Here is a 24,495-nt window from a genome sequence, read left to right as displayed (position 1 = left end):
AAGAGAGATCCAGTTATATCACTGATCAAACCAAAATCCTCTGGTGATTGGTCCTGTTGACAAAAGAACAAAGCTCTCAACACAGCCTTTATGGGACATCGTAACTGGATTCTAATCTGCCTCTTAGGCTCATCTCCTGAACACTAAGCCCAGCCACTCTGAAGCCCCATCTCCAGAGACACCATGCACCCTCTCTGCTCTCATATTTTGCTCTCTCACTGGGATTGCCTGCCTGTCACCTTCTCAGTCAAGCTAGATAGTCCTCGTTCTTCAAATGTCACCTCCCGTGCACGTTCCTGATGCTGCTTTCTTCAGCTAGTGAAACTGACCAGCCCCTCTGAGCTCAACATACTTTGTTCATATTGCTCCTATGGCATATGCCTGCCTCTCCCCAGAGATGGCAAACTCCCTGAGGGCAGAGGGATCACCTCTTATCCATCTCTGGGTCGCCAGTTCTTAACACAGAGGCACGTGTAAAATTCATCAAGCTAAAATCTACTGAGTGCTTGCAATGTGCCAGGTATTGTACACAATTATCTCTTTAATCTTCAAAATAAACCACAGGAAATAAGTCATATTGTGGCTCCTACGTTAGGGTTGACTCCACAGCTTGTAAGTTGGAGCTAAGGCAAACACTGTGCCTCAGAGTAATCCTTGACTGCTTATCAGAATCACCCAAGGAAAACACACCGATTGCTGGGCCCTGTCCCACATATGAACCGCTGGACCATTGAAGCACAGAATCTGGGCACAGGCATTATTCAAAACCCCTCAGGGTTGAGCACCCTGATGCTAAGTGTCACCGGGAGCATTTGTAAAATATGTAGATGATCATGTCTCTTTTCCAGAAAATTCTATCTCACTAGATTAGGGTTGGAGCCCAGCAATTTGTGGTTTAAGGAGCAGTCCAGGTAAATGTCATCTTTTTCTTTTTAAGAGAGAGAGCGAGCGAGCAGGGGAGAGAGGCAGTGGGAAAGAGAGAGAGAGAGATAAAGAGAGAGAGAGGGAGAGAGTCGCCATGCTCAGCATGCAGCTGGAGGAAGGGCTCCATTCCACCACCCTGAAGTCAGGACCTGGGCCAAAATCAAGAGTCAGATGCTCAACCAACTGAGCCACCCACGTGCCCCCAGGTAATTTTCATTTTAAGGCAAGTTTGGGAAATACTGGCAGACATCAGGATTTCAAAGACATTTCAATAGGTCTTTAAATGTCAATTCATCAGAGTGTCTGAGTACTTCCCGGTTAAGATCAGACTCTTGATCTCGGCTCAGGTCAGGACCTCATGGTTTGTGAGATCAAGCCCCACATGGGACTCTCCACACTGTCAGCAGGGAGACTGCTTGGGATTCTCTCTCTCTCTTTCTGTCCCTCTCCCCGCTCACTCGCATGCTCTCTCTCTCTGTCTCTCAAGAAAAAAAAAATATCCGAGTGCCTGGGTGGCTCAGTCAGTTAAGCCTCTACCTCTTGATTTTGGCTCAGGTCATGAACTCGCGGTTGGTGGGTTCGAGACCCACCTTAGGCTCTGGGATTCTCTCTCTCTCTCTCTCTCTCTCTCTCTCCCTCTCTCTCTCTACCCCCTCCCCCACCAGCTCTCTCTAAATAAATAAATAAACAAACTTAAAAATAGAAAAAGAATTAAAAACAAATTTAAAATGTTACTCCATCAGTGATGGTATGAAGACTGAAAGATTTCTGGCTCTGTCTCACGTGGATGAGGCTTAAAACTTTATTGGCACTGCTTCTGAGGGGAACAGGGCTGGAGTAGTTGGTTGCACTTACTAGCACATATCTCTAAAACCGTCCACTGATAGTGCCTGATACCAAAACCCAATATTTTGGCAGTACTCATTTATCTTGAACGTTCTATATACTTTGGCCCAAACTGGAAGAGGCCTCATGCCTTCTTAGTAAGGGTGGAAGGGGATCATGCAGGCCCCAGGGCAGCAGTGCTGGAGGCCAAGTACCTCCCCACTTCCACCTCCTCTCCCGGGGCCTCCTGACCGCCATCTGCCAGGGCACAGTATGCGCGCGCTGCGCGCGCACAGCGCGCACACACACACACACACACACACACACACACACACACACAGGGAGTGGCAGGGCAGGTAATACGGTGAAGCTCTGGTCATCGCCTCGATTTCCCTGGACATAGACTTATAAAGTGCCTAAGGTAAGGCAGACGTCTTGCCTGTCCCTGCCTCCAAAGAGGTCACTTGTGTTCTTCATCAGTTACCTCCTATCCTATCAAGGACTCTCTAAAGTCTTGGTCAGCGTGTTTCCGAGCTATTTCATAAGCACCATTTTGACCAACTCCATTTAATGTTTTCTGACCGTTGGATTTACTGACCTTACTCTAAATTTAGAAGGAAGTGCCTGATCTTTCACACACAAGGCATACAGTTTCACTCGTGCAACCAAGAAACATCTCTCTTTTGCAGCTTTCTTCTCTTTCCCCCTTCCTCACCCCAAGAAAAGTCCTGAATCTGTTTGTGGACAGTGTTCCAGTTCTAGAATTTACCCTGCCAGAATAATCTTCCTAATGGGAAATCTAATGGGGCCTCCCACTGCCAGAGGAGACCACCCCATCTGCAGCTGGGGACAAGAGGCACTCCCAGCCCAGATGTCAAGAGACGCAGCAGATCAGGGCTTGATGTATATTCATTGCTTATTTAATATTCGAGCATCTTTTTCTAAAGATATTTCTATTGAACTCACTTGTGGTGTCACCATCTGGAAAACATCAAGCCTCACCCCACTGAGGTAAACCCCTATTGCGTATTTTTTCCCTTTTATGTGAGCCCAGTGGGCATGGAGCGTGTATCTCTGTGTTTAGCAGAGTTCCTTGCCAAGGCAGCTCTCAAACATATGATATTCTCTAAATAAATCAGTGTTGTAGAGACGCATTAACAACCCCTCCTAATTGATGCTAACAGAAAGTTTAAATTGGGCTCTAAGGAGCTCCCATGACTTCTTGATGTGAGGTCCTTTCACATTTTAAAGTGGTGGATTAGGATTTTAAGAGAGAAGAAGCTGTCCAAAAACTCATTTATTTCATGACAATCAGTTTTTAAATTGGGCCAAATCTCCTCGCAAGGTCTAGAATAAGATATGTGTCTAAACCTACCAATAAAGGGTTTAGTTAACTCTCAAAGATACACAAAGATACACCAAGGGGCAAGCAGTGTGCTACAGACAACCAATGGGAATGGAAAAACCATCCCTGTCAGACAATAAGGATTGAGTAAGATGAAAATTTATATTTGGGTGGGGAGAAGAGTCTTATTTTGCTCAGCAGGTTTGCAGTCTTTGTGTTTTGAAATAAACTTAATTTTCATTGCTGGGTGTTCATAAACTTCTGGGGTGGGGAAGTATCTCCAATATAATCCAGTCGGCCAATGAAAAGTGAGTCTTTATTTTTTTTAAGTAAGCTCTAGGTCCAACATGGGGCTCAAATTCATGACGCTGTGATCAAGAGTCACATGCTCCACTGACTGAGCCAGCCAGGCACTCCAAAAACGAGTCTTAATTTTTAAGTTTGTTGCAGGTAAAGTAAAAGTGAATACAATTTATTCATCCAAAAATTCATGAAACACTCGCTTATGTGCCATTGGTAATGCGGTTCCCAGAGAGAATAAGACCACCCTCCCTCCCCCGCCGCAGCACACACTACCCAGCACTCAAGAGTTCACCTCAGGTAGACACGATGTGGGGCAATGTGTTATGTCATATAATACTGTGTTTCAGGTTATTGCTCTAAAAAAGTATCCATTCATTTGGTGAGAAGCTCATTTTCCTCTATGCTTAATAAGTACTGCAAAGAGGTAGTTTAAGAAAAAAAAAAGTGATTCTAAGTAAAAAGGACAAAAGTGAGTGATTTAGGAGGAAGGAGGAGACAGACTTGTCTTACTTTTGGCCTGAAATACCACGGAGAGGAAATTGGGAGATAGCCAAAAAGTAGCTTCCCCCCTCACAAGGGTAATCCCCACACAGGCCTTCTCTTCCCCCTCTACCACCTTGAATTGCAAAGGTAAATCCCCTGGTGGTGAGCAGAGCAGATATGCTTGCCGCTTGCCCACTCAGAGCCCCAGCCAGGAGGGGGCCAGTGAATGAATTTGCACACAGCACACTTCCACTTTCACTCTCCTCGTACCACCTGCTCCCACGGGCCCTATGGCTGCCCCTCTCCAGCTCCCCTCATGATGCTCCTTCCACATCAACACAGACTCATTACTGCTGGCACATTCCTCTTCTTGAGGCCATTTGGCAGTTCGTCTGTTATGGCACTTGGCAACAATTTTCCATACAGCATGAAATCATATCAAAAGCCACTTTGTTGACATTAGGACTGAGGCTGTTTGAATCCAGATGTGATGTGATGTCATCTATTTGTCATATAGACATTGGGGGCTGAATTCTAATCGTTTGCCGGCCGTCTCTAAGATGATTCGACATAGCAAATGGAAACGTACTGTCCTAGCACAGTTGGTTCTAGCACAGATTTTGACGTTTCTGAAGAATGAAGTAAAAGAACGTTTCTCAAGAGAGAAGGGCCCCCACTGAGACTATCATATGCATTGCCCCTTTCCTTTAGCAAAAAGAGCTTTTGTTGGAAAATGGTAGGTGAGGGGCACCTGGGTGGGTCAGTCGCTTGGGTGTCTGACTTCAGCTCAGGTCATGATCTCACAGTACATGGGTTCGAGCCTTGCATGAGGCTCTGTGCTGACAGCTCGGAGCCTGGAGCCTGGAGCCTGCTTTGGATTCTGTGTCTTCTTCTCTCTCTGCTCCTCCCCTGCTTGTGCCTCTGTCTTTCACTGTCTCTCTCAAAAAGAAAATACACATTAAAAAAGAAGGAGAAGAAGAAGAAGAAGAAGAAGAAGAAGACGACGACGACGATGACGACAATAGTAGGTGAAATGAGATTTTTACCAAGTGGCTTTTGGAAGCCCTCTCTTTCTTCAGGAGCCCAACACTCAACCAAGAATTCAGAGTTTGTAGGCACTGGGAAAGGCGTGGAGGATCGGAACAAAGAAGGGTCTGAGCCACATCTCTTCAGACAAGGACCTGGCAGACCAGGCGGGGTGCTAAGAAATCAGCAAGTCATGACCTCACAGTGTGGAAAGTGCTGGAACACAGGTCTGTACAAGTATGTTAAAGGGCCAGAGGAGGAGTTACTAGGACTGCCTGATAGTGAACAAGGAAGCCTCAGACATAAACTTTAAAAAAAAAATTTTTTTTAACGTTTATTTATTTTTGAAACAATGTGAGAGACAGAGCATGAGCGGCAGAGGGACAGACAGAGGGAGACACAGAATCTGAGGTGGGCTCCAGGCTCCACGCTGTCAGCACAGAGCCTGACGCGGGGCTTGAACTCACGAACCATGAGATCACGACCTGAGTTGAAGTTGGATGCTCAACTGACTGAGCCACCGAGGCGCCCCAGGGATAAACCTTTTATACAGTCACATTATGCTCTGCCCCTCAGCTATGGCTGCTTATTAGTTTCAAGGGGTTTTGTTTGTTTGGTTTTCGTTTTTGTTTTTATTGATTCTTTGAGATTTCCTACATAGACAGTTATGTCATCAGCAAACAAAGACAATTTTATTTTGTAGTGGGAGGTCTGAGAGGTGCATTTGCAAGGTCACCTCTCCAAGATTTGAAGCAAAGAGAGAAGGCAGAGCATCCCCCGCCCCCACCGTGGCATGAAGGAACTCAGCATGTCTGAATGAAGTCATCCAGTGTGGCTAGAGATTGGGCTAAGTGGTAGGAGGGACAAGAGATTAGATTAGTGTGAGGTGGGCCTCAGAGGACAGCCAGGGTCAGGATCTAGTGACAGGCCTTGTGGCCATGGAGAAATTTTTGGATCGTATCCTGAAGGCAAAGAAGCCCTACTGAGGAGTTTGAGAAGAAGGTCAGATGAGATCAGTTATGAGGAGATTCTGGCAGCAGTGTGGAAGACTGAGTGAGGGCAGGGCAGGGCGTGGGAGACAAGTAAGGAGAGCATGGCCTTGGTCTGATGACAGGTGATGGGGGCCCAATCCAGGCCGAAGGAGACCCAGGGGGACCAGATCCAGGAGTTCTATAGGAGGTAAGAGTCATGTGACTAAGGCACAGGACAGGAAAACAACAAAAAGCCCCAGACATTTCACTTGGGGGCCCAGTGGCAGGGGAAACAATTCACAGAGAAAGGGAATTGCAAGAGGGGAAAAAGTATAGAGGGGGAAATCAAGAGCGTGGTCAGTTTGGGACAGGTGGCTTCTGAGGTTCCTCTAACTGACTGGCATTTGGACACATGGGTCTGGGACTCAGAATCATTGCCCGGACTAAACAGAGAGGTTCTGCTGCATTTTTGAGGCTATAAGTTCACCCAGCCATAGAGTACAGCTTTAGAAGACAAGAAGGCCAAATACTGAACTCCAGAGAACTCAATGGCAGAGACAGGTGGAAGAGGAGGAGCCAGAAGAGATGACTGAGGAGTGGCCATGTCAGTGGGATGGAGAGCGCGGTGCCCTGAAAGCCAAGGACTGGGGCGGGGGGAGGGGGAAGCTTCTGAGTGGAGTGTGGTTGGCGGTGTCAGATGCGGCTACAGGGGAGCCAGTTAGACGAGAGCTAGGAATGGTCTGTGGTCCCCTTTGTACAGTGTTATAGGTTGAACTGTGCTCCCAAGAAGAGATGTTGGAGTCTTACCTCCTGGACACTCAGAATGTGACCTTCTTTGGGAGCACGGCTGTTGCAGATATAAATAAGGCACAAATTAAGATGAAGTCATACTGGGGTAAGGTGAGCCCTTCGTCCAGTGCAACTGGTATCCCTGGAAGAAGAGAGGAGGCAGGTGTAGAGAGAAGGCGGCCACGTGCAGATGGCCCAGCTGCAGGCCAAGGATTTCTGGCCAACTCTCCGGCCAAGAAGAAGGCCAGGGACGCATCCTTCCCTGGATGCTTCAGAGAGAGGATGACCCTACTAACACCTTGATTCCAGACTTCTGGCCTCCAGAACTATAGAGAATAAGTTTCTATTGTTGCAAGCCACCCCAGTTTGTGGTACTTTGTGATGGCAGCCCCGGGAAGTTAATAAACAGAGTAGAGTGGAAAAGCCTTTATTTTGCTGCAAGGGCAGACAGGTGAGTCTTCTTTAAGACTAGAGGGAAGGGAAATGTAGTGCAGAGCTAATATGTTTAGAGGTGAGAGTAATGAAGGGGGGTTGCGGAGAAAGTTACAGCCTGTTGGCATCATTGGTTCTATGAATCCAGGGATGGGGATCATCTGCTGAGAGTGAAAGGGGATGAAGGAGATCACAACTTAGTTACCACTTGTATCAGTTTTCTATTGCTGCATGACAAATTCCCCCCACATTTAGCAATTCAAACAGCAAACGTTCATTGTCTCACATAATTGCTTGCTCAGAGTCAGGAATCTGGGACTGGCCCAACTGGGTGGTTCTGGCTCAAGATCTCTCATGGAGGTTGCAGTCAAGGTGTCAGCCAGGGCTGCGGTTTTCTGAAGTTTCAACTGGGGCTGGAGGATCTGCTTCCATAGTCGCTCATTCACAGGGACCTCTCTATGTGGCAGCCTGTTTCCCCTCTGGCAAGTGATCGGGAAAGAGACCAGGGCATAAACCACAGTGTCTTTTATGACCTAAGCTTGGCAGTCACACCCCATCACTTCTGCTGTGTTCTACTGCTTATACAGACCAGTTCTGATACAATGAAGGACAAACGACACAAGAGAACAAATACTAGGAGGCAGAGATCATTAGGAGACATCTTGGAGGCTGGCTACCACACCAGTCTTATGCTGGGGCCTCCCAAGTCTCGGACAGTTCTGGCATCTCTCCCTGAGTTTCAGACATGCACCGGTAAGGTGTCTTCTGGCCATCAGCACCTCAAAGCACCCAAAGGTCGGCAAACTGTATAAAACTGAACTCTTCATTCCATTCCCAAAGCCAGATTCCTTCTCTAACACTCTCGTAGTCAGAAGCTCCAGCAGTGACTCAAACATTCAAGCTAGAAGTTGGAATCATCCATGACCTCTCTCCTTCGCCAACTCTTCCAATCCCAAACTATCACAAGTCCCATCAATTTTACTTTCTAAGTATTTCTGGGATCTATTGCCTCCTCTCCATACTTACTTTCATAGTCCTAGCTAAGGAATTTCTCTCTCACCTGGGTCACTGCAACAGCCTCCATACTATTGGACCAACATACAGTTGTTGAGAGCCATGAAGGTTCTAGGATTTACCCTACTTGTGAGCTAACAAGTTAGCTTGGATTCTAGCAGTTTCATGGATGCTGACAGAATACACAAGATTCCTGGGTCAGATGCACAGGACTTAATAACTCCCAGCATAGCAAGCAGCTTGAACTCCACATTCATCTCAGTTCCCCTTGCCTCCCCAAGAACCAGAGGGGCAACATGGAGTGACCCAGGCAGATGCTACATATGCCTGGGGCAACATGGAGTGACCCAGGCAGATGCTACATATGCAGTGGGATTCTGTCCCAGTTGAGAAACCCTAAGCTTAGGGAAGCTGAAAAATTTTTTATTTTTTTGAGAGAGAGAGAGAGAGAGACCATGCGAGCAGGGGAGGGGCAGAGGGAGAGGAAGAGAGAGAATCCCAAGTAGGCTCTACACCCAGCGCAGAGCCTCACATGGGGCTTGATTTCATGACTGTGAGATCCTGACTTGAGCCAAAATTAAGGGTTGGATGCTTAAAAGACTGAGCCACATAGTCTCCCCAAGGGAAGGTGAATCTTTTATAGCAGGCTGTAAGCAAAGCTGCCTGCTCTTTGCTCCAGAGAATCACTATGTCTACCTTCCAAGTTTGCTTTGGAAGCTAGGATTCTTGGAGCAAACATCATTCAAAGAACAAAAGGACAGTTAGTACTTCATTTGCAATACATGCAACAAAAGAGAGAAACTCACACTGTCTCCCAACAACAGCCAAAATCCAAATCGGGCCATTCGAGGGTTTCCTATACCTACAGAATAAAATCAAATCTCTACAAAACAAACACTGTCCACCTCTACCAGCCTCGTTCCTCGGATTCCCTACCTTACAACGTGAGCCGGAAATAACGCACAGCCCCTCCAACTGTGTTTGTGTGTGTTACTTCTTGTCTCTAGGTCTTTGCCTGGGTGATCTTCTTTGCCGGAATCTCCTCCTCCCTTCCCCAGAAATCATTCATGTGATGTTCTGTGAAGGAACCTCTGAGACTCACATGCACTTTGGGTGTTGCTGGGTTAATGTTGGTCTATGGGGACAGGGGTCAGCAATCCTCACTTTTTACTGGACTAATTTGCCACTTGCAACCATTTTCTTCTTTCTCTAAATGGAACTACCCATTAGGGGATGAAGTCACCGCATGTTCCAGTGAAACGAGTCTCCAGGATTTTCCCGGCAACTTTGGTGGCAGTGTCAGGTAAATCCCTCATTTCCAGTCTCACTCCTGCTTCTACTTGGCCTCTTGGCTGCACTGTCTCCACAGTCCGGCTGAAACAGCTCCTTTCAGGTTCTGGGTCTGGTTGTTTTCACTCAAAGCCAAATACACATTTTCAGTTACAAAATAACTCTTCATGCCATAGCTTTGTACACCTCCAACTGGAGGCCTGCTGCACGGCCACAAGGAGCAGAAGAAGTAAGGTTGAGAACCGTGGCCCACGGCACCATCTATTTCACAAAGATGCAAACAAAGCTGCATAGAATGTGTTAGAAAAATAGCGTAGCTTTGGGACAGCTTTGAGAGACACTGCAAGAAAACCATTCATTCCAGAAGTGAACTCTGGTGGTCACCGGACCATGTTTCAGGAATCCGTCGGCTTCCAGAGAATTCTTAGGAGTGGTGCCCAACCGACACGGACTTCATCTAACTCCTTTCTTGTATTGCCCCCGTTTGTTTTGTTTGTTTTTGCTTTTCTCCAAAATGAAGTTAATAGCATGAATCACCAACCCGGCTTTGAGTAAAGAGAACCAACAAGGAGTGATAGCATAAGGCTCATAACGCACTGCAAGAGCGCGAACGAAAAACGTTGTGTGAGATCATGTCCTCGTGGGTGAACTAAAAAGGTACAATCTTCCCATTTGGCGTTGTCTTTTTGGTTGTGCCAGTGTCACCTTCTGGGGTGTCTGCCCAGCTGACAATGACCTCTTCTTACTGAGATCTATGGAGCTGGGCCTTTGACAACCGTATTTATGGAACATGATTCTGGCTCCCATCTCCCACCCGACAGGGATCTTCTTCATTCCCTCACATATCCCAAGCACCTACAACAGTGACTAGAACATAGTTAGTGTTCAATAAATATTTGTCTCATTGATGAGCATGAGAATTGAGGCTAAATGGAACAGTCCCTCCTGTGCTTGAGGCTGGAACTGTATGTAACCTGTGGATTCTGGAGCTGTAGGCATCGTAGGGGCTGAAGGGCAGGGGAAGGTGGCGATGACGGACACTTGGAGAGCCGTCTGGAGAGTGAGGCTTTGGGCTGGCTCCCAACAATTGCCTAATTCCTGCTACGAGGCCATTCTAAGGCCAAGATACAAGCCACTAGCTTTGAATAAATTCCTTTGTCTATGCTTAAACTAGCCCCAGGGCGTGAGCCCAACACAATGTAGGAAATCTGGAAGCTGACCTGGCAAAATATAGGTGTGATTAGGGGAAAAAGTTGGTCCCTCAGTACCAGAAGCCCTAGAGTTAAGATGGGTTGTGGCCTCTGGAAAATTCTCAGTGAGCTAGCACAGCGCACTCCTTTCTCTCCCAGCCTTCGAAACTCACAGGCGTGTTCTGGCAATAACACAAGGACACTGGCTTAACATGGTGAGAAGTGAAATGGTTAAGCAATAAAACACCAGTTTTCACAGAGACATTTGATAACGTTATACAGAACATACTGTGAAGCCCATACCGGAGCTCTCAAAGCATGGTCTCAAGTGGAATTATTTTTTCCCTCTCACCACAAAGCGGAGGCAAGTAAACACCATTTCTCATGGCCACAGCTCCATGGAGACACTAAGACAGACACAGCACCTTCGGCGCAGAAAGTGAGACAGGAAGCTGCAAAACCCCACATATAGCAAGTGGCCCTGATCATTGGTATTTGGTGCCAGGCCCCTCCGCAAAGTATATCGGAAGTGGAGGAAACTTCCTAGGTTCTTGGCAATTAGGGATTAACTTACAGAGATATAGCTGATGAAGTTCTGGTATTTCAACCCTGAACTTTGAGCGTTACAAGATGACTCCTAATTTTCTGCAGTTAATACGAAATATGCCATTAAAAGGAAACACACACACTGGTGTGGAACACAAAGAATTCGGATGACAAAAGAAAATCCCAGACCCACTGAGGACCAAGACCTTTCCCTTAGCCACACCCGGTTTAGTATTTCACCAGCGCTAATGAGCAGCCATATGACATATTAGTGGCCGGTTTCACCCAGTTACACTGTGGTACCAAATACCTCCTCAGGCTCCAGGAGGTAAAGCAGGTTGGGTTTATTTCTTACTCCTGGAACCTGCGGGTTCCACCAGTCTGTCTTTCCCCGAGGGTGCAGACTAAAGGAGCACTTCCTGGGTGGGACTGGCGGAGGGAAGACAGAGGGCAGAACCACACGGTGGCTTGTAAAGCTTCTGCTCACAATAGCACCCACCACTTCCACCCACACAGGGGCAAAGCCTCCTGCAATGGGGCAGGAAGTTCAATCTCCCAGGGAGGAACACTAGGGTGGGGCTGAGTCAGGAGGGGCCTTGAAGATGTTGACAGTAATTACAATATAGCTCAGCAGGGATTAGGTGTATTTCCAGAACCACGCACTCTATTAATGGCAGTCTGATCTAGATAATTATGCCTAAGTTAATTGTAAACAGTTTACAGACTCAACGCATAATGTGGGCTTGGTCATCTCTAATGACCTTGAGGCTCCCCAAAGCATGTGTATTAAAGACTCCCTCAGCTGTTAACAGAAACCACTGGAAAGGCCGGGTGAACCCCAAACTGCGGGCACAATTCTGATAGTGGGCAAATGGCTTCCCTGGGAGCGTTTCTCAAAGTGTGGTTCATGTTCCTCCTGCAGCAGAAGGCCTTGGAGTGCAAGTTCAACATGCAGACTTTTGGGCTCTAAAGGGATTCTGAGTTTCTAGGGGTGAGGCCTGGGAATCTGCATTTAAGCCGCATTCCAGGTGATTCTGATGTAGACCACCTAGTGAGAATTGCCAGCTCAGAAAATCTGCCCTTACCTGTGCTCCCTCCTGTCAGAGAGCATTAGGCTGGACGCGGGTGTCATCATCAATTGCTGTCCCAGTGTCCATCATGTGCGGGGGTCCAGCCAGGACTAGGAATTTCCTGGGAAGTCAGAGAGCAGGAGGCACTTTTTATGGAGGGGCTTTTAATGAGGGCCCCTACCCTTCCTTCATATACATTACAGTTTATACAGTTCACTATTTTTCTCATAAATCAACATCTGTGAGTCATTTTGTTATTTGTCTATTTTTAGAAATGAAATGTGACTATATTAAACAATGTTCTCATAAAAAACCCTCTTGTAGTAGTCACAATTGTTTGAAAACGTATATTTTAACTGCTTTTCCTCAACAGTGCACATTTGGAACAAAATCTGTGATGAAAGCTTAACCGTTAAGTTTCCAACCTGATTTTTGTGAGGTGGGCATGTTGTTAAATATTTCAGTTATCGATCCCTAAGATGAAAAGTAAAATTTCTAAGTTTATATTCTGGCTCTGCCTGTGACTTTCCTGGGCTTTTTCAAAGAGAAAGAGACAGCAGTGTTCCATGTGGGATGATTTTGTTTCAGAGTTCTGTTGCAGTGACCTCTGCTCCTGCCTGGGTCATTAAATTCAATACACTTCTTCCAACTAAGTTTCCTGGCCTCCTTGTGCCTTAACTGGGCCTGGTCGAGCACTCTAGTAACATAGGCTGCCCCAAAGCTGCCAGTTCATTTTAGGACAGTCCAGCTTGCAAGGAGTTTTGCTAGGCTGGTCTACTTCCCTGTGGACTTTGGGGTCATCACTGTGCTCTGGAAGAGGGGACGTTTGGGCACAAATCCCTTCAAGGTCTATTCTGTTGTTCAAGCCACACCGGATATATGAATTACTTTACAAACTTGGTTGAGCAAGAAAGTTCATGACATGGAGATCTCAAACGTTATTTTCAAGTTATTTCTGCCTTTTTGAAGCCACGTCTATTGTCAAAGTGAGGAAGTCGATTTGTTACAAAATTCAGTTGAAAGAAGTGAGAGAGAGAGAAAAAGAAGGAAGGGAAGGAAAGATATTTTTTGTACTAAACTTTATTGAAAAAAAAAACCAATACCAAACAAATGCACTCAAATGCTTTCTAAAGTATCAATTTTAAAGGCCTTTATTTGCAGGCTAACGACAAACACAATACAGGCAGACATACTAGTTTAGCATAATTGGCTGATTTTATACAGCACTTAGATCTTTGAATTCACAAGCATATTATTAAATCATAGATAATATCTAATGCAACTGTTTCTACAGAACTAGGAAGTAAATTTCTAAGAAACAAAGATTTTATAGACCCCATGTTTTATACCCAATTCCATCAAGGGAAGGGGAAGGGAGGAACGGAAAGAAGAAGAAAGAAAAGAACAAAGGAAGGAGGAAAAGGAAGGAAGGAAGGATAAAAGGAAGGAGGGAAGGAAGGAAGGAAGGAAGGAAGGAGGAAGGGGGGAAGGAAGGAACGAAGGAACGAAGGAAGGAATCCTGCTTTGTCCACTTTGCCTCCATGTTGTTTCTGCTCTGCTGACCTGGCCTCATAGCACCTATCAACTGAACCCAAATATTCACAGTTCTGTGTCTCTCCAATGATGGGTTCTCTTTCCTATGGCTCCTAAATTCTGCAACTTGAACACAGCCAGATACATCTCATAAGATGAAAACCATCATGCCCAACAAACTTCTGGATCTCTAGGAAGTTGGCACCAAAAAGGACAGAGGATGGCGTGAAGTCTAAACTCAACCAACATTGTCATGAAATTGTCATGAGCCTCACGCGCCAGAAAGGATGTGCTCCCTTTTATACTGATCGAAAAACAACAGCTCGTTAACATGGCATCACAACGAACCATGTGTGTGTGGTGGTGGGGTGGGGGCGGGGGGGGGGGGCAGATACTTTGCCAATGGTTTCATTTTCAGCAAATGTAGATTTAATTTAGTTTCTTGAAATGAGAATGCTTCAATATTGCCTTATGAAAGTACTCCATTCTGGTTCTCGGGCAGAGTATCAGTTCAGAAAAGCTGCCAGTGTCTCTTGCATTCCTGGTTTTGTCTGTAATTTCTAAAGACTAGTAAGTAGACATGGCACTTTACAAATACACAAAGACAAGGGCCTGGCCTTCGGTCAGAAAAACACAACCCAAATGAAAATAATCCAAGCAGAAGCAGTAACAGACAGTTTGGGGGGAGGGCACTGGCTCTGGAAAGCTAAGTTTAAAGTATTTCTGTTTTTGTTTTTGTTTTGAAATGGGAGTGATTTGAAGGGAAAGGGGGCGGTCACGTCCGAGGTTTGCTCTGTGTTTAATCTACATGGGCTCGTGGTCTAGGATGGTCACTCAATTCAAAAGCACAGTTGTTCATACCGACCCCCCCCCCCCCCCCCGCAAAGAAACTGCTTTCTATGGCAGACAACTTCTTTTTTCCAATGGCTTTGTGGCTGACCTCAGCTCCCCAGACAAGTGTAGGCTTTAATAAGATAATTGCTTTCCGAGGCATTATGCCTCCTTTGTAGAAAAGCTTTTTGAACACAGAGCACACCTCGATTGGGAAGAGACCACACCTGAAGTCACAGCCCTAATTGATTGTTTTATTTTCCTTCATCAGAAAGCTCTAGCGACTGCATCAAGCAAAAGTCAGGCATATTTAACTTCCTAGAAACAAGCCAGTTCCCCGGCACTGTGGCACAGTCACTTAATCCAAGACATATTTTTATGCAAACCTCAAGTTATAACCCACATATGGTGGCAGATCATTATCCTAAGACTCTAAATTGAACCAGTTATATAGTTGGAGGGGGATCTATCATAATCTGGAAAACTTTTCTTTTTACTGGTCTATTTTAACAAGTGTAAGGAGGAAATAAAACTCAAAAAGCATAAACTGTTTTACATTTTGAATTGAACTTTGAAAAAAATGGAAATACTCCAAAATAAAGACATACTGGCAAAGGGAGAGGGAAAGATATAGACAGAAATAAAGGAGAAAATGTGGAAATATAAAGGTCTGTTACTGCTTTTACATTTCCTGATTTAGTTAAGTTAAAATGGCAGGATACACAATTATATAGAGATACTATCCCTAATGAAAGGGAGAGAGAGAGAGAGAGAGAGAGCGCACCAGACAGAGCCAGAGACCCAGAAAGAGAAATGCAAAAGACTTAAATGAAATGGATCAAAATAGACTCCAGTGACTAGCCCTGGGAACTGGAATCAGAGATAACTTTCATTTTGTTTGGGGGCCTTTTTGTGATTTCCAAGCTCCTTCCAATGAGCATGTTTCTCTTTAATGTAAAAAAAAAAAATAATAATAATCAATAAAATGTGTTTAAAAAATTGCTTCTGATTCAAGATACAAAGATCTTGAACTCCATATCTGAAGACATAAGCTGACAGACTTCAGGGTTATTAAAAGTGGAGTTTCTCTTTGTGCTAGTATATCCCTGGGGCCCAAAGGATCAGGGAGCACACACACACTCCCACACATTTTGTATACAGCTCACAAGGAGGAATAAAGACTTCTCCATCCTAAACATATTTTCACAGTTCCAATGCCCCAGGCTGCAGTAACGGATGACAAAATAAAGGGCTCTTTAGTGCTGACTTATGGCAAATTATTACTTTGTCATCAGTGGACACTGTCTACAAGGTCAATTCCAACTGTCACGGTACATTGCTTTATACCTTATGTGTGCTGCCCAATGTGAGCCTAACCCAGTGGAAGCTGATGTGTTAGGTTGCTGGCTTTCATTGTATCGGTTGTTTCAGGAGCCATGATCTCCAGATTCTGGGCCGTTCTCACGCCTGGAAGAGGGAGAGCTGGGAGAGCATCCAGAAATTTGCTCCAGGCATCTTGTTCCATCCACATCAGGAAGCTGGCTGCACAAGGTCTTCTCTGCAGACGTTTCTGTTTCCTTGGCATGCGTCCTTTGGATCGCTTTGTGGGTAAAAGGTACCCTTGGAGGCAGCCTCCAGATAGTTATCCTGGCCCGCTGCCTAAAACTGTGTGCTGCATTTGTTCCTCTATTTGAAGACCCTTGAAGCAGAGGTTTAGTTAGGTGACCAAGATCCTTTCCACAGAAATGCAAATGCCTCAAATAGGGTTACGAGCCATCTGTCATTCTGACCTGAGCACAAATTTGTTCAATCAGGTGTCTAATACCTAAACAGCTAGATTGAGGAGTGAGAATTGTGATGATCTGTAAAGGGAGCAAAGTGGCAGGGAGGGCTAGAAGGACACAGCTTGAAGATTAAGGAAGCAGGTGGGCATTCTGGGGGTGAAGAAAGAGGCAGGCTTAGGGAACTAAGGAGCAACTCCCCCCTCGCCTCAAACCTCGAGACCACCTTCCTCCTTCCACTTAGCTTTCTTTCAGCTGTTCACTACTATTCCCGCACTACACGCTGCCCCTGCCCCTGCCCCTGCGGCCGCCTGAACCCTGCCCACCCAGTCTACCCACGTCTCCCACTGCCCTTCCATCTGGTGCCAAGTCTTCTGCCTGCTGGATCCCACCTCCACTGCCTTCCGAGCGACCTCAGTCTAGCTCGAGCGACATTGTGACAAAATGCAATGGAAACATTGGTTCTTGGCTTATTTGACCTTTCTAAAGCCCTTGACCCTAGTGAGCTCTTTCTGCTTTCTTGGATCTTTTTTCTTGGCTTCTTTGGTCCTACTCTCCTTGGGTGACTGGCTCCCTTCTCACTAGGCTCATGCAGATGCCTCCCATGTCTGTACTCTAAGCCCAGACCGCCCTCCTGAGCTGCATATCCCTACCCAACTCTCTACACAACAACCTACATCTCACAGACCTGTCAGTCAACATTTCCAAAATGGAAGCCATCACATTCTCCCCCTACCCCCATCAGCCTGCTGTCTCACATACTGTGGACTCTGTCCACACAGATGCCTCTGATTGGAGAGGGCTTCTTTCCCCCTTGACCCTCTGATCCCCCTCACTTAGCTAACCATTATTCACCCTTTAGGTCTCATGTTAGATGTCACCTCTTCTGGGAAGCTTTCCTTCCTACCTCAAGTCTGAGTCAGGGGCTCCTATGATTTCAGAAGCTCCCACTTATAATTCTTTATTAAATCATCCATCTTCCCCATTAAAATATTTGCTCCCCAAGGGCAGGGATCTTTCAGTCTTGTCCATGACAACCCTTCACCCCAGCATGATGTCTGGCACACAGGATACTCAATAAAAAAATGCATTTATTTGAGGGGCGCCTGGGTGGCTCAGTCAGTTAAGCATCAAACTTTAGCTCAGGTCATGATCTCACACTTCGTGGGTTTGAGCCCTACGTCGGGCTCTGCACTGACAGCTCAGAACCTGGAGTCTGCTTCAGATTCTGTGTCTCCCTCTCTCTCTCTGCCCCTTCCCTGCTTGTACTCTCTCAAAAATAAATAAATAAACATTTTTTAAAAACGCATCTTCTTGAGGAAATGAAACATCCATTTCCAACACTCAGGCACCCAGCAAAGGTGGAAGTGTCACTTTTCTCTGCCTAGTCTCCTGTCCCCATAATTCCTGTTCAGAAGGTTGGGGCTCCATTACCCAGGTGAGCATCCTTTGACCTGCTCTTTAGCTTAATCATGGGCTGTGTAGCCTTATGTGTGCCCATCCCACATTTTTTCCACCATGTATAACAATTTTTTTTTCTATGAGAAAACGTATTCTTAGTTCCTAACGCTGACTTGAAATGAGCTTTTGTACTAAGCTGAGTACTATCTCCACCACATGTAAATATGGATCACTCAGTGCAAACACATTCTATGTTGGTTTTTCCAAGTAAAATAAATAACCTTGCCACAGGATAATTCTTAAAAGCAATTTGGTTTATGTCTTAGTCTTTGTTTTCCTTTTTGGAGTCCAACTCTGCTGAAGCAAAAATGTTCAATTCCAATAGGGTCATTTCAAAAATTCATTTTTAAAGTTCTAAATGCCCCATAGTTTTTCCTTTTGCTTTGGCTGGTTAGGAGGATTTTATAGGTCCAAATACATATACTTCTACGCTGTAATTAATGCTTATGGCTACATTATGAGAGAAAAAAATAGTTTATTAAGTTTATACAAATGAGTCATATGATTTCCCCAACTGTAGCCACAACACACAGCATCCTGAACTACAGGCCATCTGTTTGTCTCTTTCAAAAGGTTGGGTATGGCATTTTAGCAGCAAATTTGAAAATAACAGAGCCACACTCACCACCATGTTGGCAAAAGGTCTGTCCTGAGCCCTTTCTTTCTCAGCTGCTATATCAAAGAACAGCAGCTGCATATGAGATCCTGTTAAGCATACCTTCTAAACCAGTGAGGGGGACAGGGAGATATCATGGCAACTCTTTGGCCAAAGAAAGGTATTCCTTGTGGGAATAATAAGAGAAGTGTAAAGAAAATGGAGGGAGTCAGTGGTCTGCGAAGAGACAGATTCTGGCTCTCTTTGCAGCCATTGGGTAAGATTTGCTCTTGGCATCACATGAACGCCCCTCCTCCCAACAGAGCTTTCAAGAAAGTGCCTCACCACGCTGCTCAGATAACCATGGCCTGTTAGCCCCAACTTGGAGAATGCTCTCGAAGCACTTTTGCTTTCTCTCTCACTTTTCGTGTTCATTTTGCAAGAGTGTGCCCTTGACCTGAATTTGCTTTTCATCTTCATTTTGTTCTCTGGGGTAGACAACTATATGGACTATAGGTCAAAGGCCGGGACCCTGTCTTATTTCTCCATGTCCCTGCGATTTCTCCCCTCTATCCTCTGTGGATCCCAACTGAAGATTTCTCTTTAAATCTCCGATTGATCACGATGATGAAAGAGGGCTTCCAGTTCCCTTTATTCAACTGAGGATTTCCTGTTTTGTCTTCTGTGGCCCCCTGCATCATGCTGAATGTAGTGAGTGTCCCATCACTATCGAAATCAGTGCTACTTGGTGCGGTTCAGGGATCAGCTGCATTAGGCTTACTTGAGAGCTTGCAAGAAATGAACATTCTCAGGTCTCTTACTAAACCTACTAAATCAGAATCCCTGAGTGGGGGAGGGGCCAGAAATCTGGAGGTTGACCAGCTCTCCAGGGGATTCCTACACTGTGAGAACCACTGTCTCAACTGCTAGCTGAATGAAAGAAGGGGCAGTGGTGGGGGATTATTTGTGCTCTTTGTAGTTCCCAACAGAGAGGGAATCAAATACCCAGGTAACAAGGTTCTCCTGGCCGAAGAGACAGCAAGTCTGCCTGAAGTCCTACACAGATAATTATTCAAAATCAGCAGTGAGGACTAAGGACCAAGCTTTACCCACTGGGAGCTTTCTCTTAAAAGTCCCCAAGTTTCTGTTCTTTCCCCCCCACCATGCCCCCAGCCCCATAACCACTTTGCAGCAACCAGTCTGATGCGCTCACTGCCTGTCTAGGCCACAGCTTCACCTTTGCCTGTACCCATTTGTAGGTTCTTGAATCTCCAGCAATCTAGAAATGACCAGCACCCTCTTCCAAGGCTGGGCTCTGCCAGTGAACACTGGATACGTGCAAAGTTTCATTAACCACCAGCCCCCCAACCTCTTCTGCCCACTGCTGCCCATGGCCTGAGGAATCCTGTCTTGGTGACTGCCTGACCCACAGCTGGGCACGCAGCCACCAAAACTCAGGAAGCAATAGCCCCCTTCTGCAGTCTCTGCTCTAACAATTTTCAAACTGTTTAGAACACCTCCACAGAAAATAAGAGCAGTGTTTTATTCCTGTGAATGCATTTTGAAGTTAAAAAGAACTTAAATTATAGGCTATCCCGTGAGTATAATAAGGCTATTTTAACCCCCCCAAACTGAACTTAGGTGGATAGGATCAGTCAGGTCTGCCTCTGCATCTAGTCTCTCTCTGGACTAGTTGGTTGCACAATATTGACAAGAAAAAATGTGCACTCAGATAAGTAGTTGCACATGGTAACAATTGGGTGTTTTGTTTTTTTTAAAGATAACTTTCTTTGCAACCTCGGGGTACTGTTCGATTAGACAGATGGCAAGACAGCTTTATTACAAGGTTTCCCCACAAAGAGGTGTTTATATGGCTTCATAATGAACACGTCGGCAGTCTTTAGCGGGTTAAAATTTGGCACATGTCATATTTGATTGTGTCTGTTTTTTTATATACAGTTGGAAAAACACTTTAATGAAATTTAAATCAAATGTCTGGAAACTCTAAAAGCCTTTGCAGCCCTCAGGGCTCTACACAGCTCGAATCACTTCACAGATGACAGACCAAGATGAAGTCACTTACTCAGGTCCGATGGCTTTTTGGTGTCAGGGCCGGCTGCATCTCAGGTCGCCTGACTCCTGTGTGCCCGTGGACATCCGAGACCCCATGCAGACGCCGAGCGCCTTGTGCTCTGGGCCGAATCTTCCAGAGCGGGAGCTCTGTTTATCCTGCTTAAATGAATTACAGAATGGAATTTCCCCAGAGCCATCTCTCATCTGCAGCCGGAGGGTGCCGGGCCAGGAGGGCTGCACAGGAATGAAGATCCTGCTACGCGACTCTGCCTCTTCCTGGTGTCTGACCATGAGCCGGCACACGCAGTCCTCTTAAAATAACACGGTTTTCCTTTCCGGCAGCCCGGGTTTGGCACGCTCACGGAGCTCTGCTCGGCTATGCTTTCATCAGGCCGCGTCCCAGAAAGCACTTGCTCATTTAGATGAAGGGCATCTGGCACGTGCTCAATTTAGCTAACAAAGATATCATTCCAGCAATGAGGGGGGAAGGGCAGGGAGACAGGGCAGAAAGATGGCGGGGCGGAGGGACTGGGAGGAAAAGCAGATCCATCCTGGCATCCACGGCTAGTCTCAGAGACCACAGGCTGCCTCGCACAGACCCTTTCCCCCAGGAGCTCGCTGGTCTGAGAATAGCAACCCCGGGGGAGCAAGCCTTAACAGGGTGAGGGCAGAGGGTTCTTGAAGATGGGACTGCTCTAGCAGGGTCGCTGCCTGATGGAAGGACGGTGGCAAACCCTTTTCTGTACTTCGGCAGCCTGTGGCTTCTCTTCCGGAGAAATTGCCACAGCCTGTGATGGGGGGATCGCCCTTTGCTCAGAGCTGAAACTCTGCCCACCTCCACACAGCTTTGGAGATTAAACACGTTTCAGGCATGTCTGTCATCAGGAGAGAGAAATTCAGCCACGCAGGCCCCAGACCGCTCACTCAATAAAGCCCCTCGGGTCTCCTAGCAACTTGCGGAGCTTGGATTTTTCCAACTACTTTTGCAAGGTGGAATTTAATTTTAAAAAATAGGAGGCCCTGTCGGTAAGACCAAAAGGGCTGGAACACAGAGGTTTAGAGGACGTGGATCCCTCTCAGTGCCCCCCATTTTATGAGGAAAACTAGCCCGGGGCTGACTGTGATTTATTCTTTACTTCCTGTTAGAATTAGAATCAAATGGATTGCTTTAATATTTTTGTCTCTCACAAAGAAAAGTAATAAGTCTAAGAAGGCTGCATGCTGCTATGTTCAAGCCTAACCTTTCTCACATAATCACCCCACAGAAGATACTGCTGGTTGCTCCCCCAGTATAGGTTTTCTGCTCGCTTGCCAGAAGAAATGACTGGCAATGTGCTCAGGTGAAAATACTCACATCCCCAGACTCCTCTACACATTGGAGCAGCTGTGTCACCCAATTTGGCCTAATGACCTGTAAGCAAAGTCTACAGGATGGGGGCTTCTGATGAAAATAGACAGACTCGGATAATATGGGAAATTTTCATGTCTTTTTCTCTTCTTCTTGGTAGGAATGATGGCTGGAGGCTGGGCAGCCACACTGCAACCATGAGGATGAAACCCACACACGACAAATGGTGGAATAAACAGCCAAAGGTCCGGAGGTCCTTGATGCTTACCTTCAACATTTATAACAGCTCTTCATGGCTTGTCTCAAAACTTCTCCTTAACTAAGCAAAATAAAATCCACTTGGTTAAGATTTTGTGTTTTGATTTCTCTTACATGCAGCAAAATGAACTTCTAACCAATACTCTTTCAAAGCACAATCTTCGCACCATCACAAGCAATCCGGCTCGTAGAACAAGATTCTCTTTCCTCATTTCACAACATGTGGGAATTGAGGCAGGTGGGAAATCATAAAGTGAGCAACTTCCCTTTTACCGAATCAAATTCTGCCTCTCAGCCCTTAGCTTCTGAAACCTCTCAGCAGTGTTTGAGCCACTGGCTACTTCCTCTCCCTTGAAATTTTCTCCGTCTTTACTTCTGTGATACTGTGTCTCCATGCTTTGTTGGCCCACTTTCTAGGGTATCTGAAAGGCTATATAAGATTTTAACAGGGCACAGGTGGTGGAGGTAAGGGTTTAAAATCCTTAGGTCGAATGTAAAACTAACCCTTTAATCCCTAAGGGTTGAATCAATGGAGTTTCAGTCATTTCCAAATTATTTTCCCATGTTTACTCTATGGGTACTTAACTGTCCTTTGGATAGTAGGTCATTTATTCGTTCAGTGAGTTTTTATTATGTGACTGCTGTGTGCCAGGTCTGTGAAAAGTAGTGTAAAAACAAACCCTAAGGGTAAGGAGTTCTCATCTGAAACAAACTGGGTAAACATGATTTCATTTTCAAACTGATAGAGGAAGGACATCATTTGCATACTCACACTGAAAGGATTATTTCCGGGTCGAACACAGTATGTGTTAGGCAGCAGCTCCCCCTGGCATCCTTCCTCCTGAGAGGGAGGGCACTACACCCAGGCCCAGACTGATAGCTCCTCACAACCCCTAGAGGGGTTCTGGGGGTTCTGCTCCCGAATCTGCTGAATCTGTCTTCTCTGGGCAGTCTGTGAGATGACATCCCCAGAACGTCTCCCGGCTTCTCTGATTAAACCCAAGCACTCCAAAGTGAAATGTTTAGGGAAAACAAAAACAAAACCAAAAACAACCCAACCTACAAATGTAAGGAATTGCTCATATAACCTTGCTCCTTTCAGAGCCTGGACCTCTCACCCTTGTTCTCTCCGCCTTGGACAGGCACAGTACAGTGTTGCACTTGCAAAAATACTGGGGTGATCTGGGAGAACTCTTCCCTATACACAGAAAGGGGTGTGATGGTGTCCAGTCTCAGAATTCTTTACTCCTTACAAAACTACAAACCCACCGGTAGCTTCCCTCCTGGGACAGTAAAAGAGGCTGCCTTCCTCCTCTTTATGACCAGTCCTGGTGCCTGTTCTTGATTCTATGCCCTGCCTCTTCCTGGGTCTTCCTCCCATTGGTCTTCCTCTTTCCTGTATCTTCGACCTCTCTTCTTTGTGACTAGCTCTTTTTCATCAGCATTTAAACACACTCAAAATCTCTTCCAGTTGCAGGAACATATGGAATGGATTGATTGTGTTATAAATTTTGGATGAGGATGGACCTCTGAGCTGTTCAGTTGCTTCTTGTACATCTGAAAACGTGCTGGGTCTTCTGGGGGTTGTAGGCCCATTAGCAGATCACTTTTGTACTGAACATTCTGCAACATTTTTTCAGTTACTGCCACCAGATCACTCCCTCGGTGGATCAGCACTCTAGCTTCTCTGGAAAGGCCTCTGATTCCCCATGTGTGGAATGTTGCTCCTCTCCCATTACTGAGCGTGATGGGCAGAATGGATGGTGATAGAAGCTGCTGGAAGGCTGTGTACCACACACCATTTCCTCCACTCTGACATCTCCTTGAACACGAGTCTTCAAGACATATTGGTTCCATACACCAACAATCCCTCAGCAGGGGCTGAGGGGATGTCTGTGTATCTAGTCCACTGTAAACGAGGGCACTTAAATGTGTGCTTTGTGTCTAAAGACCAGATGAATAAAAGGGCAGTGTTAGGAAAAGTGGCTGAAAAATTCATAAAAGTTACTTCTATTTTCCTTATAGAGATGTCCGTTAGTATTTTTTGAAATCATCCTTCAGAATTAAAAGACTAATTTCTTCACTTGAATCCATATGAAGGAAATCTGATACATTAAAACAAAAAACAGAAAACAAAAACCAACCTTCTTCCTTTACCTGGAAAGCCAGCTTCCAGGGTCAAGATAATGTGTGCAAGCACACTGATGCAAGCTGCATCTTGCTGGGACTCCTTAGCTGTGGAACATGCAAAATGACAGCGCCTGAGGTGGGCTTCATTCAGGTGAAAGCTTCTGGGGGCTTTCAGGCGGACAGGAATAAAAATTTGGGTTAGAAGTTGGCCAAGCTACAGGGTTTTTGAAGAACCTAGACGACCTCCATTTCCCAGGGGCGTGGTCTCAAGTCTCAT

General features: G+C 45.9%; 2 long non-coding RNA genes across 3 annotated transcripts in view; one reads left to right on the top strand and one right to left on the bottom strand.

The window, feature by feature from the left end:
* Window positions 1-20,694, bottom strand: part of LOC109275015 (uncharacterized) — a 55,310-nt gene extending 34,616 nt beyond the window's left edge. Inside the window, exons 1-2 of the long non-coding RNA XR_002083941.2 lie at window positions 20,493-20,694; window positions 12,224-12,329 (exon numbers count right to left, since the gene is read on the bottom strand). This is a non-coding gene — a long non-coding RNA (uncharacterized LOC109275015). The remainder of the gene's footprint in view (window positions 1-12,223; window positions 12,330-20,492) is intronic.
* Window positions 9,275-22,179, top strand: LOC109275014 (uncharacterized). Of its 2 annotated transcripts, none has more exons than XR_002083940.2 (3): window positions 9,275-9,415; window positions 16,004-16,187; window positions 21,991-22,179. It is a non-coding gene; the product is annotated as an uncharacterized LOC109275014 (long non-coding RNA). The 2 variants fall into 2 exon arrangements; XR_008423831.1 differs by having other exon boundaries at window positions 9,278-9,415; window positions 16,004-16,123.
* Window positions 22,180-24,495: the final 2,316 nt, after the last annotated feature.

Source organism: Panthera pardus, unplaced genomic scaffold, assembly GCF_024362965.1.
Source record: "Panthera pardus isolate Hobbes unplaced genomic scaffold, ASM2436296v1 HiC_scaffold_2, whole genome shotgun sequence".
Taxonomy (NCBI): Eukaryota; Metazoa; Chordata; class Mammalia; order Carnivora; family Felidae; genus Panthera; species Panthera pardus.
Note: the sequence above shows the minus strand (reverse complement) of the source record. Positions and strands in the feature narration are given on the sequence as shown.